Source organism: Bactrocera dorsalis, chromosome 1 (genome assembly GCF_023373825.1).
Source record: "Bactrocera dorsalis isolate Fly_Bdor chromosome 1, ASM2337382v1, whole genome shotgun sequence".
NCBI classification, from domain to species: domain Eukaryota; kingdom Metazoa; phylum Arthropoda; class Insecta; order Diptera; family Tephritidae; genus Bactrocera; species Bactrocera dorsalis.
This window is the reverse complement of record NC_064303.1, coordinates 55,562,758-55,580,791: the sequence shown is the minus strand read 5'-3', so window position 1 is coordinate 55,580,791 and position 18,034 is coordinate 55,562,758. Positions and strand designations below refer to the sequence as shown.

At 35.6% G+C, this 18,034-nt stretch overlaps 1 protein-coding gene across 2 annotated transcripts in view; it reads left to right on the top strand.

Moving 5' to 3' along the window:
- The window catches only part of LOC125780337 (ionotropic receptor 75a), a 1,012,909-nt gene that overhangs the window by 578,323 nt on the left and 416,552 nt on the right, over positions 1–18,034 (top strand). The window lies entirely within an intron of this gene.

Sequence of the window (18,034 nt, the reverse complement as noted above, 5' to 3'; positions counted from 1 at the left end):
AAGTTCTTTAAACAACTTGAATTATTTAAAAAAAAATTAAATGAAATGTAATGTTCCCTGTACCTTATTTTTAAACAAAACAATATAATTGTTTTTAACTATTTTTGTGTTTTATTTAATCTATTTGAATTATCCATTCAATTTATGCCTTGTGATTTATTAAACAAATTTTTGTCCTTTTAATTTAAAATCGATTAGAATCGAACGAATCGATTTTTGCCCCCGAATAATCGATTCTTAGAATCGAAAAATATAGAAAAATAGTCAGAATCGAGAATCGATTCTGTAACCAATTTTGCCATCCCTACTTCGAACTTAACCTTCTTATGGAGCCATACGTGTACCCAGTTTCATCATGATATCTCAATTTTTACTCAAGTTACAGCTTGCACGGACAGACAGACATCCGGATTTGAACTCTACTCGTCATCCTGATTACTTTGGTATATATAACCCTATATCTAACTCTTTTAGTTTTAGGACATACAAACAACCGTTATGTGAACAAAACTATAATACTCTCCTTAGCAACTTTGTTGCGAGAGTATAAAAATTTCGAAAACTCTACTGGAGCAAAATAACATTTTCGGATGGGTCCTAAGTGGACTAGTTGCGGAACTAGTCACAGCAGTGAAAACTCAAGTTGAGGAAATCTCAAATGAGTACCTCAATTCACAATTCAGAAAGTTTTGGGAGTTAGAAGAACTCCCCCCCATTTCAATTAGAACACCAGAAGATCAGTATTGTTAAGACTTTTACAAAGCCACAACTACTCGACCAGAAAATGGTCGGTATGTCGTACGACTACCACTAAAACAACAATTTCCAGACACACTCGCCTAAGGTCACTCTCGCACCTCTGCAGTACAGCAGGTTTTAAAACCTACTTAGAAAAGGTGAGCTCAAACAAGATTATGATGGTGTCTTAGAAGAATACCTCCATTTAGACAACATGGAGGAAGTAAGCCTATGTGAAAAAATCATAAGAGGCAAATATTTATCTTTCTACTTGCCACATCATGCAGTAGTAAAGCCTGACAAAAAAAAATCAAAAGTCAGAGTTGTCTTCAATGCCTCAAGAACCACTAGCTCGGGAAATTCCCTAAATGACATTCTATTTACGGGACCTACACTCCAACCAGATCTAATGCTCCTCATATTGAACTGGGGTATATTAAAATACGTATTCAATGGGGATGTAGAGAAAATGTATCGACAAATAGTCCTACATAAAGATGATCAAGATTTTCAGCGAATTATTTTCCGAAAATCTGCCAATAGTCCACTATGCGACTTTAAATTAAAAACAGCAACCTTTGGCGTAAACTGTGCTCCATACTTAGCCATTCGTACACTCCACGAACTGGCAGAAAATACAAAGTCAGAATTTCCTCTGGCAACACAAGTGTTAAAAACACAGACGTATGTAGACGATATTCTGCCTGGAAGCCACAGTCTTCGACTAGCATACGATACCTATCTCAGGTAATAAATGCCCTCAATACCAAAGGGTTTCCTATCACCCAAATATCTTAAAAAATATTCCTAAAGACCATTTGTTGGATACTAATTTCCTTATATTCAAAAAGGAAAGTACAACAAAAACACTAGGCATCCAATGGGATGCGATATCAGACCAATTTACATACACGACTTTGTTTTACCATATCCGCAGTATCCGCCAGAACTAAGAGACAGATTTTATCATCTGTTGCGAAATTTTCGACCCCGCAGGATGGCTTTCGCCAATTATGATACAAGCGAAAATCCTGATTCAAGAATTATTGCTAGACGGAACCGACTGGGACGAACAAGTGAAGCCGCTTCGCTTAGAAAAGTGGTCTCAGTGTGCTAATAACCTAAAAGACATTTCGCACATACAAATTGCACGGTGGGTAAACTATTCCCCCGAATACAAAGTGGAACTACACGTGCGACGCCTGTGAAAAAGTACATTTTGCCACTATTTATGTGCGCACACAAAGCGATATTGCAACTACAAGCCACCTACTGGCGGCAAAGGCAAAAGGCGCACCTCTAAAAACGATAAGTCTACCACGACTTGAGCTCTGTAGCGCTCTGCTACTGGCAAAGCTAGTTTCCATGGTGCGGGCCCACTTAAACATGGCAAAATATAAATTATACCTCTGGTCCGATTCCGAAATAGTTCTAGCCTGATTAGAAAAACCACCACACGCGTGGACAACATATATTTCTAATCGAATGTCTCAAATACTTGATGTAGTAGGATCAGCCACTTGGCGACACGTAGCCAGTTCTGACAATCCTGCCGATCTTGGGACAAGACGGTGGAAATCTCTTCATCTCGCCACCACCACCCTCTGGTGGAATGGCCTCCAATGGTTAACAGAATCTCCCGATTCTTGGCAGCAATCGTCAATGCGCAACGTAAAGTCGAAAAATCGCGACTTGTTACTAAGAGAATCGAAGCCAATTGATAAAAAGAGCTCACTCTTAGTACTAAGCCCATTTATAGACACGAAAGGTCTGCTTAGTGCAAACGGCCGGCTTGCTAATTCAAGTCTTACGTATAATGAACGCCATTCCATAATAATACCAGAGAAATCCTCATTTGCCACATTATTCATCAATTTTATCCATATAGTCATGTTACACGGCGAACATCGCCTCATGCAACATACAAGCATGTTCCCTGTCTTAAGCCCCAAATCAAAAAGTGCATTTTCACGTGTGAGGTCTGCACTATGCACAAGCAGAAAATGAGAACGCAGATTATGGCAGCACTTCCACCTGAACGCTGCAATTTCGCTCTGACTTTGCTGGGCTTTTTCAAATAAAGGCGTCCATGCTAAGGTCTCCCACCCTGATGAAAGGCTATGTGGCTGTCTTTGTCTATTTTACGACAAAGGCAATACACCTTGAGCTATGTACCAATCTGACAAAGGAGGCTTTCCTCGTGGCATTTGCTCGCTTTGTCGGAAGACGTGGCTTTCAATCCAAAATCATGAGCGATAATGGTAAAACATTTATCGGAGCTCAAAGAGCCACAGAAAAACAATTTGTGGATTTTATGAAACAAGTCTCACCTGACATTGTACAAAAATATGCTCTCCAAGGTATGAATTGGCAGTTTATCCCCCTAAGCGTTCATAATATGGATGGTTTATGGGAATCAGCCGTAAAAAGTTTGAAGTCACATTTCAAGAATCTAGCTTGCACCTATAAATTTAATTATGAAGAATTTACGACATTGTTAACCAGAATTGAAGCCTCTCTCATCTCACGGCCTTTCGCTGCCCTCTCGCAAGCGCCCATTCTGGCCACACCTGAGCCAGGCGTGAATTCGCTTTCCTTATTAAACAGATGGCAATAAATTAAAATTCTCCATCATGATTTCAGTCTTCGATGGAAAGCAGATTATTTCAAGAACCTCCACAGAAGGTATCGGTGGAAAACCCCAGAAAACGCGCCTAAGTTTGGAGATTGGGTCTTAATTCATGACGATTGTCTCCCCCCCACTTAATGGAGGCTAGGCCGCATAGAGAAGCTTTACCACGGCTCCGACGGTCATATTCGCGTAGTTGATCTCCGTACGCAAAACGGAACACTAATTCGACCGCTCGCTAAACTATGCTTTTTGCCCACAGCCAATAAAACCGACACGTAAACCGTAAACAATAAACGATAAATCGATCTAAACCGCAAAACGAACCACGAATAATATCTTAATGAAAACCGCAAAAGTAATAATAGATGGGTGATCCACATGACTACCCACTAGTGCCACCTAACGCAGCAACAACAATCATATCCGTATCTACCACAAACATATAACTTAAATAATATCTTTCACAGATCAAATGGATGCCGATATCCCGCCAGCACCAACACCAGCCGTTCGGTCGACCATTCACGTGCCACGCACGGGGTTTACACCAGCCCCTCGAAATCCCACGGTCACAACGAAACCAACCGTGCAAATCGGACGCTGGTGCCAGCAGACTCGCAGCGCCTCCGATGCCCGCTTTGCTGCCGCCCCCACAGGTTGCCGCACTGCGGCATATTTAAGAGGATGCTGCCTTCGCTCCGCCAGCAGATTGTCGAAGCACATGGCCACTGCATAAATTGTCTGGCAACTACCCACTCCACATCGGAGTGTACGTCCGGATATACGTGTCAAATATGCATGCGACCGCATCACACACTCCTTCATCGAGACGGCAGACAATTACTCGCCTTCTCCAGTCGTGCTACGACCCAACGACCACTGGCGTACCGTGCTGTACGACCACAAAGAGCTGACCCACCACCAGAATCCCGAACATGTACTCGGCGCCAACAACATAATACCTCTACCCGGTGGCGTCAACCTAGGCCGCGGTCTCACCAACCCACTGGGCTCAGTAACGTGGTGGCCACATTACAATAATTGCAAAGACTTCTAGGCTAATAATTTGCCTAGGGGGTCGGGATGTCTAAATGACTCTCGGCCTACACCGTCATGAAACACAGCCACACCACATTTTAACACCCCACATTGGCAGACAAAATCATCATAACAGCGCACCACACTCACCTTCCACATCACTACACATCATAAGAATATTAAAAAAAAAAACGTACTTTGCGTGATTCTTAAGAAAAGTGAGTTTCGGTAACACAAAAGGTGAGTTCGCTACTTACGAGAACAGTTGCGCAATGCGCTTATGCTTTTCTTGTGGCACAGATATCGGGAGCTTACGAGCGCACTGCGTAATGATGGATATGCCATACGTTTTAAGGGCCGTAGGGGGGAAAAAATTCATTATATTTGGAATGGCGAATGGTGAATATTTTCCGCGTTGTGTCAAATACTTTTCAATTTTTTTAGTGTGAAGACCACATGAAAAATGTCAATTGTTTAACAAAAAATTATGTAAAAAAATATTATTTAAATAAATGGATCGTAAAAAATATCTACATATAATGTAGCACGAACATTTTTCTTTGGCTTCAGAAAATGTCATCGATTTATCTTCAGAAGTTTATGAGAAAATAATTTTGCATTTTTATAGTACTCTAAATTTCAACCTTCAATATTCAATATTTCACGGGGTATGCGTCTGGTTCCCGTTCTTAGTGGACTGCTAATTTTCAAAATCGGTGATTTCGCCAAATTTTTAGGGATCACTTGACATGGTTTGACCCTCAGTAGTTGTCATAGTTCCGTGCTAGTGATTTGTTATGTTTTTAATTATTTTAAATGTAAAATAGTTAGAATTCCAATTTTCCAAATGTTATTGTATATTATGACGTTTTGTAGTTCATAAACAATAAATTGATTTTTTTTCATTGTTTTGGAAGTGGTATCACCTTTAATATTATTCAGAGTTAGTTATTAGTTAATTCTGTTATTATTTTAACAATTTCTAAATTTGTTGTGAATTGTTTATTGTTATTTAAAACCAGTTCGTTCAATTTGTCATTAATTTTTTAAAAGTCATTATGGTCTGGTGTTCCAGCTATCAATTTCCAAAGTGTTCTTAATTAATTTATACCCCAGTTTTGCCTAACATGGTTTTGTTTTAATCTATTTATATAAAAATGAAATGGTGTATAGTTGTAACGCTAAAACTCGAAAACGGCTGAACCAAATGAAATACTTCCTTTGGGGGATTTGTTTGTTATTACTACGCGCAGGTTATGTCTTAAAATCAGAACAAAATATTAAGGGGGCGTGGTACAGAGCTACAGGATAACAACACGACTCTCACCTATAAAACTGGGGGCTATCGCATAAGGGGGCGTGGTATCTCCCATACAAACTAAATTTTTTAAGCAGAATATCTGTGAAGGGAAGAAGGGTTCAAGGTAGGGACCTGAAAATTGGTATAGACCTATATGGTATCAAAAGCCTTCTTACACATAAAAGAAGGGGTAATCAGAAAAGGAGGCGTGGCACCTCCCATACAAACTGAATTTTTCAAGGTGAATATCTTCAAAAGTGTTTAAGGTAGGAACATGAAAATTGGTATAGAGCTATAGGAAACAACACCATTCTCACCCATAAAACTTGGCGTTATCGAAAAAGGGGGCGTGGTACCTCCCATATAGAGCTATAGGAAACGACACCATTCTCACCCATAAAACTTGGCGTTATCGAAAACGGGGGCGTGGTACCTCCCATACAATCTTTAATTATTTTGGTTGTTAATCCACCATATATTTATCTCATTTTCCACCTAGCACGACATTTTGGTTGTTTCTTGCTATTTTTGTTTATTTATCGGTGACAGTAGCGGTTATATCGTAATTTTGGTTGTGTTACGTGCTATTTTTGGTTTATGTAAATGGCAGTTTTATGAAACAAACACAAATTATATTAAACGTCAATTTTGCTTTGCAATCGAACACGCAAAATTTAGAGGGCAATAAAAATGCGCCCTGCTTTACTGATATATTGATATATTTTGTTTTAAAAAGTGAGTTATTTAGAGAAAGTGATTTAGCGTGTTGGCGAATACCGATTTATGTACTTTGGATCATTCAATTGATCTGCTTCCTTAGTTTAATTCATTCATTTTTGGAGTTTTTAAAGGTAAGTTATTGGTCCGTAAAACCTTAATGAACTTTAGGCAAATTAATGACCATTTCCAATTAGATATTTGTTACGATGCTAAGAATCAGTACGTATGATAACACTTCTCGGAGTTCCCAGGCCGCAAGGAGAACACGAAATAGCAGAGCACGTCAAAGGGAAAGTGTTATTGAGAGGGTATCACTACGAAATAGACTGCTGGAGAATAGCACGCACCAGTTAGAAGATGTCAACCAAACATACAATCAGCAAGAACGATTGAGAAGAAGGGAAGTTCACAATCAGCAACAACGATCGAGAAGAAGGGAAGTCCGTGCTCGCCAAAGTGATGAAGTAAGATCACAACATGCGATTATTCGACGACAACAGCGGCAACATCTTTCTTTTGTGAACATTGAACGGGCAGGTTTTCGATATGATCCAAACATTCAATATAGCGCATCTGTTCAAATCGGTCAGATGTCAGTAGTTTGTCAATATTGCAATGCAGTCAGATTTAAAAATGAACCGCCAGGGTTATGTTGCGCCGGGGGAAAGGTTAAGTTGCCAGAATCGCTTCCACCACTACACCCATTGTTCCAGCTGCTTTACGGTGAATCTCCTCACTCGAACCATTTCTTAAAGCACACTAAAATGTACAACGATTGTTTTCAAATGACGTCGTTTGGCGGTGAAATTGTAAATGAACAAAACTACAATCTAACGTTTAAGGTATTTTTGCCAAACAATATTCGACAGAAACTACAGAGCTTTCCTCCAATTATACAGGTTCATGGGCAAATTTTTCATCTCGCTGGATCGCTGTTGCCGCATCCAGATCAAGAACACAAATATCTCCAAATTTACTTTCTGGGAGATTCACATGATGAAGGAAATCGGGGTTGTGCTATCTTCAATACAACGAAAAGAGAAATAATCGAACAATTGCAGCAAATGTTACACGAACACAATGGCTTCATTAAACTGTTTACGATTTCGTTGGAATGTATGCCAACAGATGATCATAGTACAATCATACAAGCGGACAAAAGACCAACAGGGACACATGAAAGACTATATAATGCACCTACAGTTAGCGAAATATCAGTTGTTGTTGTTGGAGAAAATTTGCAGTTGCGTGATATTGTTATCAAACGTAGAAATCAAAACGCGCTAAAACGGATAAGTGAGACACATCGGTCTTACGACGCAATGCAATATCCGCTCATGTTCTGCCGTGGAGAAGACGGAAATCACTTAGGATATAAGATGATAAGTCCGGTGAATGGTTAGTAAAAAAAAATTTTTGTTTGCTACTTCATATAGGTAATTTAAGCTTTTAGGTGTCGAGACCAAATAAAAAAGTCAGTTCAATGAAGTTTTTCGCATATCGAATGATGATTCGCCAAAACTGTGACAGCCACTTACTGAGATATGGACGGTTATTTCAACAGTATGCAGTTGACATGTACGTTAACACTCCAGTAGTCGCGCGTACTACAATAGTAGACCACTTGTGTATATACTTTTACGTTATTTTTTAGTTATTCGCAATAAGTCTGATTTTAAGTTCCTAATATGTTTAAAATGAATATTTTTTGGTTGATTTGGTTTTATAATAAACTGTTACTTATTATTATTAAAACAAATTTTTTTATTTACGAATATTTCGTTTCAAACCCTTATGTCTAAAATGTTCTACACATGTAGTACGCGCGACTACTAACGGCACAAAAAGGGGCGCGACCACTGGAGTGTTAAAGTTGAGACAGAATGACTTAATTACATGCGATACAATCAGTCGAAGTTGCGAGTATATTCACTTAAGAGATGCAATGAATGGTGATGCGGATATTACAGATATTGGTCGACTCTATATTTTGCCATCGACATACATTGGCAGTCCTAGACACATGCATGAGTACTCCCAGGATACGATGACTTACGTGCGCAATAATGGCCAGACATTATGAATCTATTGCATCCCGGTCAATCACCAAGCGATCGCCACGACGTTACAGCACGCGTGTTTAAACAAAAACTCAGATGTTTGATGGACTTTATTACGAAACAACGTGTATATGGCACTGTTCGATGCTGGATGGCAGAAGAGAAGTTTGCCCCACACACACATTCTTCTTTGGATGGTGGAGCAAATTACCCCTGACCAAATTGATGACATTATTTCCGCCGAAATTCCTGATGTTGAAATAGATTCAGAGTTGCACGAAGTGGTGATGGCCAATATGGTTTATGGGCCATGCGGAGATCACGGTCCATCTTCGGTTTGTATGTCGGAAAGTAAATGCAAAAAACGCTATCCCCGTGCTTTTATTTCGGAAACTCAATTGAAAGGAAAGAATTTCGTGGTTGATAACACATGTATCGTTCCATATTCGCCAATTTTGTCTAAGGCATTTAAAACACATATAAATGTTGAGTATTGCAGTTTAATAAAATCAATTAAGTATGTTTACAAATATGTCGCCAAAGGAAGCGATATGGAGGCTATTGGCGTTGAGCGAGATGAAATTAGCAAATTTCAAATGGGCAGATATGTGAACTGCAATGAAGCAATCTGGAGAATATTTTCATTTGCAATTCATGAACGCCATCCTACTGTTGTGCATCTGTCAGCTCATTTGGAGAATGGCCAACGAGTTTATTTCAACGCAGAGAACATAGTACAGCGAACGGAAATACCACCAGCAACCACTTTAACAAGTTTCTTTGCAACTTGCGCCAGTGATCCCTTCGCGAGAACATTGCTTTACTCGGAGATGCCTCGGTATTATACATGGAATGCATCGTTGAAGAAATGGTTGCGCAGGAAGAACGACCATCCGGTAGGTGGTTATCCAGGTGTTTTTTCAACTAATGCATTGAGAAGAATTTACACAGTCCATCCAAAGAACGATGATTGCTTTTACCTACGTTTGCTTTTGATTAATGTACGCGGTTCAACTTCATTTTAATCATTGAGGACTGTAGATGGTACCATTTGTGCAACATTTCGAGAAGCGTGTCAACAATTCCAATTGCTTGAACACGACAGTCACTGGAATCAAACGCTAGCGGATGCAAAAGCTTCTTCACCAGCCACTACAGTTCGTACACTTTTCGCTATTATAATTTCAACATGTCGGCCTTCAAACCCGCGTCTATTATGGGATACGTACAAAGATGACATGGCAGAAGATATTTTGCATCTCCTGCGTTTAGCGACGAGAAATGTCGACTTACAAATGAACGCTGACATCTACAATGAAGCATTAGTCCTTATTGAAGATTTATGTTTACTTATGAGTGGAAAAATATTGATTGAAGTTCATATGCCGGCACCAAGACGTCAAACAAGGGATTTAGTGAGTCGCGAATTGGAACGCAAGCGTGCTTACGATATAACTCACTTGCAACAACAAATACAAACAAATGGAAGGCTTCCATTAAACTTGCAAATATACAAAAGTCCTGTTTGCAATATTTCAAAGCAATCAGCAATGGTACAAGCTTTAAAAAAATGTAAGTTAATCATATGGGATGAATGCACAATGGCCCACAAACGATCATTAGAAGCACTCGACCGAACACAGAGATTTGCGCAACAATAATCGTTGCTTTGTAAGAGTGATGATATTGCTGTCGAGCGACTTTAGACAAACACTTCCCGTGATTCCAAAATCAACAGCGGCGGATGAGCTAAACGCATGTCTGAAGTCATCGCATTTGTGGAGGATTCATTGACCATGAATATGCGAGTTTTGCTGCAAAACGATAGAACTGCGGAGGTTTTTTCAAAAGAGCTGCTGCGAATCGGAAATGGACAAGTTCCGATAGATCCTTGCAGTGGATTAATATCGATTCCAACTACGATTTGCCAATTCACATCTAATAAATATGAACTAATCAGTAGTGTATATCCAAATATTGCTCAAAATTATGGTAACTACGATTGGTTAAGCACGCGCGAATTATGTAAAATAAGGTCGAATTGAAAAACAAGCTTAAGCTGTTATATCTTCCTTTATTCAAGTGAATCTTAAGACTATGTAAAATAAGGTCGAATTGAAATACAAGCTTAAGCTGTTATATCTTCCTTTATTCAAGTGAATCTTAAGACTATGTAAAATAAGGTCGAATTGAAAAACAAGCTTAAGCTGTTATATCTTCCTTTATTCAAGTGAATCTTAAGACTGACTTTACAATAATTTCGTTCTTATTTTTATACTTTTCCAATTACATTGACATTTATGTGGCTTAGGTACTTTTTTAAGTGGACATACAAATATTTCAGTGCATTGACATTTATGTGGCTTAAGTACAAATATTCCTACGTAATTTGATATTACTTTGACTTTTGCTTATAAAAGTAAAAGTAATAACATTTCATGTAGTACTCATAAATTTGAGTTCGGTGACATGAAATTTGAGCTACAATGTTTAAATTTGTTTACATTGCAAGTATTACTTTGACTTTTGCTTACAAAAGTAAAAGTAATAACATTTCATGTAGTACTCATAAATTTGAGTTCGGTGACATGAAATTTGAGCTACAATGTTTAAATTTGTTTACATTGCAAGTATCGTTGTTTAATTTTTATGAAGCAACGACACTTGCGTTTTCGTTATACACATTTATATGAGTGTCAAGTTAAATCAAGCCAACAAATAAATAAATGTTTTATACAGTAATGTTGTTGGGTTGGTTTAAGTATTTTCTTATTATTTCATCTACGTTGGAGTTTTCATTACATATTGTTGTTTGTGGAACTATATATGTAACTCCTCCACCCCTAGACGAAGGATTCTCCTGAATTCTTTCTTTATTTCTTTTACAATGATTGCACATTAATATTATTATAAAGAATATTACTATTAATATTACCACTGTTGGTACACTGTATGTTACAATTTTACTTTTATATTTTATTTCTTCTATTTCTTTTAGATTATGTATCGAGGTTAATTTTAATTCTTCTAAAGTTAGAGTGCTATTAGAAGTAATATGTTTAGATTGTGATAATATAATTTTGTCAATAAACATTTTGTAATTATTTGAAAATTTTTGGTTTGTCAATTCTATTGAACAGTTGTTGTATTCTATTACATAATTTCCATTTAATTGTAATGCTTCTGAGCCACAATTATTTTGAATGAAATAATTTTTTGCATTTTTTACAATTATGATTTCGTCATTAATATTAATTATTTCTGAGTTAACATTTGTAATTAATTCACATGTCTTATCTATTGTACAGTGTTTTGATATGGTACATTCATTTATGTATTTATTCTTCTTATACTCATAAATCTTATCATTATATTTGAATACATTTGAAATTTCAGCATTTATTTTAATTGTAGATGTTCAATGATTAGTTGCCAAATTTGTTAGGTCTTTTTATGTTAGTGGTGTGGATTCCTTGTAAGGGTTTTTTCTTAAACTTTGGTTCCTCTTTATGTCTTACATTTTTATAGTGTTTTATAAATCCTTCTTGTCTAGTTTCCGTATATTCTTCCCTATTACTATTTGCTTTATTTATTTTTGATTGTTTTATTTTACAGAGCCTATCATAAATTATTGCGTGATCTATTATTTTATTTTGTGCTTCTATTGGGGTGCATTTAATTGTGCTGTGATAAGTATCATTGTAGTATGTGATAGCTTTAAAAATTTGTTGGGTAATTGGTAAATAATGCTCAAGATTTAGAGTCCTAATTTTTTCTGTGATTGTATTATTTAATCTTTCCACATCACTATTTCCAGTGTGACTATCCGGTTTAGTCATGTGGTATTGTATTCCCTCTCTTTTTAAAAAATCTTCAATATTTTGGGCTCTAAATTCATTGTCGAACACCATTTTCTTTACCTTTCCTTTTATGGATAAAAATTGTTGTAATTGACTTACACTGGTTCTGCTATTCCTGTCCGTAAGTGGTAGACATGTAGCATGTTTTGAAAATTTATCTATGAAGACGATCAACATGAAGTATTTCATTAGTAGTTTTGGGTGTTTCAGTAACAAAAAATTTGTTTTTTATAGGATTTCGATCATATTTGCCGCCTGAACATATATCGCAATTATTTATTACCCGATGTATTTGCTCTTTAATATGAGGATTATATAATTAATTCTTTAATTTTTCGTAAGTGGCTATAATTCCGCAGTGACCACTTTCATTTTTGTGAAATAATGCAATTTGTTTTCTTAATTCTTCTTCGTTGTCAACGTCTTTTGCTAAATAAGAACATTTTACAAATTTCACATTAAGATTAGATGCAAATTCTTCTTCAATAATTTTATGTACCTTATAATATTCATGATCGCTAAGATGCGAATATATACCTACTTTTCCTCTACATATTTCCCTTCTAATAGTGTCTCTTATTCCATTTTCTTCAATATCTCTTTCATCAATATAAATTCGTTTGTAATTGAATATAGATTCGACGGCGGTTTGTTTCTCCTTTATTATTATTATTTGTATTTTAAACCTGTTAACAATTGTATCTAATATTGGAATTTCAAATCCTGAATCTTCTTCTTGTGAATGGACAGTTTCTGCTTCTACTGACATGCTGCTACCTTCATCCCCTTGGAAAATTTCTATGTGGGAAATAATTTCGTCATTTCTTATTCTGCTCAAAAAGTCTGCTATATAATTGTTTTTCCCTTTAATGTATTCTATGGAAAAATTATATTCGCCCAAACTCACTAACCATCTTTGAAGTCTTGGACTTATATCCTTTCCGGAATATTTTGTCATTAACCATTTCAATGGTTGATGGTCGCATTCCAAATCAAATTGCCTACCAAAGACATAAGGCCTAAAATATTTCACTGCCCATACTATCGCTAAAAGTTCTTTTCGATAATAGCGTAATTTGTTTCATGATTATTTAGTGTTCTTGATGCATAAGCATCTTGAAACAGAACTGCTCCTATTGCGAAATTACTAGCATCAGTTGTAATCCTAAATTGTTTATTAAAATTAGGATATCGTAATATAGGTGAATTTGTAACTATATCCTTTAGTTTTTCAAACGCTGCAATAAATTGTGGGTTGTATATATTTATTGTTTGTCCTTTTTTCAGATATTGCGTCATAGGATGTGCAATTTTTGCATAATCCTTAATAAATTTCCTATAAAATCCTGTCATACCTAAGAATGATTTTATTCTTTTTGTAGTATTAGGTATCTTTAGGTTTTGTATGATTTTAACTTTAGCTGGATTTGGCTTAATTCCTTCTAATGTTAAAATGTGGTCCAAAAATTGAGTTTCTTTTTTGAGAAATTCGCATTTGTCCACTTGTATTTTTAGCTTTGCTAGCCTTAAGGCTTCAAATATTTGCTTTAAATTAGTTAAATGCTCTTCTAAAGAAGTGCCAAATACTAAAATATCATCCATATATACGACGCATATTTTATTAATATGTTCTTTAAGGACTCTATTCATCAATCTTTGAAAAGTTGATGGAGCATTTTTTAATCCAAATGGCATTCGAATAAATTCGTAATGACCAAATGGTGTTGAGAAGGCAGTTTTTCTTCTGTCTTCCTCTCTAACTGAGTTTTGGTGAAAACCTTTGGCTAAATCCAGGGTGGTAAAGTACTGTGATCTACCTAGTTTGTCTAGGATTGAATTTAGGTTTGGAATTGGAAATTTGTCATCCACGGTAAATTCGTTTAATTTTCTGTAGTCGATGACAATTCTATATTTCTTTTTCCCTGAATTGTCTGCTTTTTTCTCTACAATCCATAAGGGACTATTGTAGGGTGAATTGCTTTCTTTAATTATTTTCTGTTGTAGCATTTCTTCAATTTGGCATTTTATCTCTTCTTCATGGATTTGAGGATATCTATAAATTTTGGAGTATAAAGGTTTACAATTTGTTGTTATAATTTCATGCTGTACCTCATTGGTGCATGATAATTTATCTCCTTCTTTAAAGAAAAGGTCTTCGAAGTCATTGAGCAGTCTTAAGGTTGCTTGATGTTCTTCTTTATTCAAATGGGAAAAATTGAATTTATCTTTTAAATAATTTTGTTTAGTATGTTCCAAATTGCAAACATTTTCTATGTATTCGGAATAGTTAAATTCTTCGAAATAAATTTTATTTTTTAAAATTTCAACGTAGTTTTCCGCACAATTAAATTTTGCTTGTAAAGGTTTTAAAAAATTTTGGCCTATTATACCTGAAAATTTTGTGTTTGAAAAGTTCAATAGTTTCCACTGAAAGGTGCCAAAGCATCCAAATTCTTTTGGAAATGGAGTGGTTACTACACTTTTTATTTGATTTACCCCGTTTAAAATTTTGTATTTTATAGCATATTTCATTGTTATTTTGGGATAGTTTTCCGATAATATCCCTTCTTTTAATATGCTTGTAGTTGATCCTGTATCTATAAGGCAACTAATTTTAGTTTTTCCTATCGTTATATTTATTATGGGGAGTTTCGTTCTTGAGGCGTTATTAAAAAATTTACTTCGTTTTCCTCGAGTACACCTATTTCCATTGGTTCAGGTGTTAGTGTGGTATTATTGTTGTTAGTGCTTCTACGCGAAAATCTGGTATTATTGCTACTATTTCCTCTGCCGTAATTTTGTGTAAAATTGTGTGAATACTGTTCATTTTGTCGTGTATTAGTATTTTGTGTGTTTTGATAATTTTGGTTATACATATTGGTATTTGGTTTAATTCGTGTAACTGAGCTGTTCCTATTTGTGTTCTGATTAGTGTGAAAATATTGCGTTTTATTCATAGTAAAATTTTGTTTGCTTAAGTTTTTTCTGTGTGTAATATGTATAGTTCTAGTGTCATCTAAAGCTTTAATTTTAGAATATTTATTTATAATATCGTTAAGCGAGCAATTTTCATTTAAATGTGATCTCATAGGTACATCAATTTTTTCAATTAATAAGCTAACTAAATCTCTTTCTACCCTATCTGGCTTATAAATATAAGGTTTGTCTTCATCAAATAAATATATTTGATTTAACTCAAATTTAGCCTTTTGAAAATAATCGAATAATTCTCTTAAGTTACTTACTTTTATATTCCTGCATTTGTTAAAGATGTCGCCATATGTTGTCTTTGGTCTTCCTTGTTGGATTAATTTAGTTTTAATCTCCTGCCATGTTGGGTTGTCGCCTATGTATGTTTCTTGTATGTGTCTTCCTGCATCTCCCAGGATTTTTTCGTTAGCTATTATTGTCATCGCCAGGTTTATCAATTGTTGGTTGTTTTGTGGGCACAAATTTATGATGGCTTCCACTGATTTTATAAACGCCATTATATTATGTCCCTCGTCCAAACACCTCAGCTGTCTAAATTGTTGTAACAGTTCTTCCGTGTTTAATAATGATTGAGGTTGCACTTGACTTGCATATTGCAACCTCATTTGATTGATGGCTTCTTCTTGTTGAGTAATCACTCTTGCCATCTGAGCCATTTGTTGCTCTTGCTCTGTTAGTTCTCCTCCGTTTCCCAGATCTCGGTTGACATCAAATCGACTCATCGTTGTTTTTTCTTTGTTTTTTTTTTATTATTTAAAGGGTTTAATTATTTTAAATTTTAACACCGTAGTTGTTTTTATTTTGTATTTTGTTTTTTTTTTTTTAGAAGATTAGCTCCACAGTTATTTAATTAAAGTGCATATATTTTTATTTTTTTTTTACACATAGACTTCACTTTAAACTTATTATTATTTTATTCACTTTCGCGATAGGTAAACTTTTATTGTATTTCTTAAGAAACACAACTCCGTGACTGCGCCAATTATGTAAAATAAGGTCGAATTGAAAAACAAGCTTAAGCTGTTATATCTTCCTTTATTCAAGTGAATCTTAAGACTATGTAAAATAAGGTTGAATTGAAAAACAAGCTTAAGCTGTTATATCTTCCTTTATTCAAGTGAATCTTAAGACTGACTTTACAATAATTTCGTTCTTATTTTTATACTTTTCCAATTACATTGACATTTATGTGGCTTAGGCACTTTTTTAAGTGGACATACAAATAATTCAGTGGATTGACATTTATGTGGCTTAAGTACAAATATTGGCGCGCTGTTGTTGACTCGGCTATAATCGCGTAAGCGGTGTCTACGCCAGTGAAGAAGAAGAAGAAGTACAAATATTCCTACGTAATTTGATATTACTTTGACTTTTGCTTATAAAAGTAAAAGTAATAACATTTCATGTAGTACTCATAAATTTGAGTTCGGTGACATGAAATTTGAGCTACAATGTTTAAATTTGTTTACATTGCAAGTATTACTTTGACTTTAGCTTACAAAAGTAAAAGTAATAACATTTCATGTAGTACTCATAAATTTGAGATCGATGACATGAAATTTGAGCTACAATGTTTAAATTTGTTTACATTGCAAGTATCCTTGTTTAATTTTTATGAAGCAACGACACTTGCATTTTCGTTATACACATTTATATGAGTGTCAAGTTAAATCAAGCCAACAAATAAATAAATGTTTTATACAGTAATGTTGTTGGGTTGGTTTAAGTATTTTCTTATTATTTCATCTACGTTGGAGTTTTTATTACATATTTTTTTTTGTGGAACTATATATGTAACTCGCGCAATTTAAGCAGCAGAGTTGGACGATTCAAAATCAAATTCCGGGAGATCTGCGGTCATATAAATCAATCGATTGCGTTGAAAATGAAGACGAGGTAGTAAATTACCCAGTGGAGTTCTTAAACTCTTTGATGCCGCCTGGAATGCCGCCTCATAATTTGCGTCTCAAAGTTGGGTCTGTAGTTACTATGCTACGGAATCTTCATGCTCCCAAACTGTGCAATGGTACTCGACTGATTGTGACCAAGCTAATGGACAATTTAACAGTGGCAAGCATTTTGAAAGGCCCGTTCAAGGGAGAGGAATGCTTACTTCCCCGAATTCCATTAGCTTCAACAGATTTGCCATTCCAATTCAGACGTTTGCAGTTCCCAGTGAAACCTGCATTTGCGATGACAATAAACAAGTCACAAGGGCAGTCGCTGGAAGTATGCGGCATAATTTTAAAAATGTCTTGCTTTTCACATGGCCAGCTCTATGTGGCGTGTTCCCGTGTTGAAAAACCTTCCTCACTGTTTATTTACGCCGCGGAACAGAAAACCAAAAATATCGTGTACCGTGCAGCCCTAAACTAAATATGTACTAAAATTATATATTTTCAAGACTCGATTAAAACTAATAAAATTGAATGAGAATAGTACAAACTTAATTTTATTAAATTGTCGACAAATCCTGGACGCGATGTGTCAGCATTATTGAAAAGTGTAGCATTTTTCAAGCAATTAAATTCAAAAAGCATTAATGTACCCTCGAAAAAAATGTTTATCAGGCAGGTTCTGGCAATTCACTTCCGAGTAAAATTTGTCAAATTAGGTACAGAAGGTATTTTCCACAAAATTTCACTCGGAAATAAATAGCAGAACCTGCCTGTATATCATGTTTTTTTATTTAAAT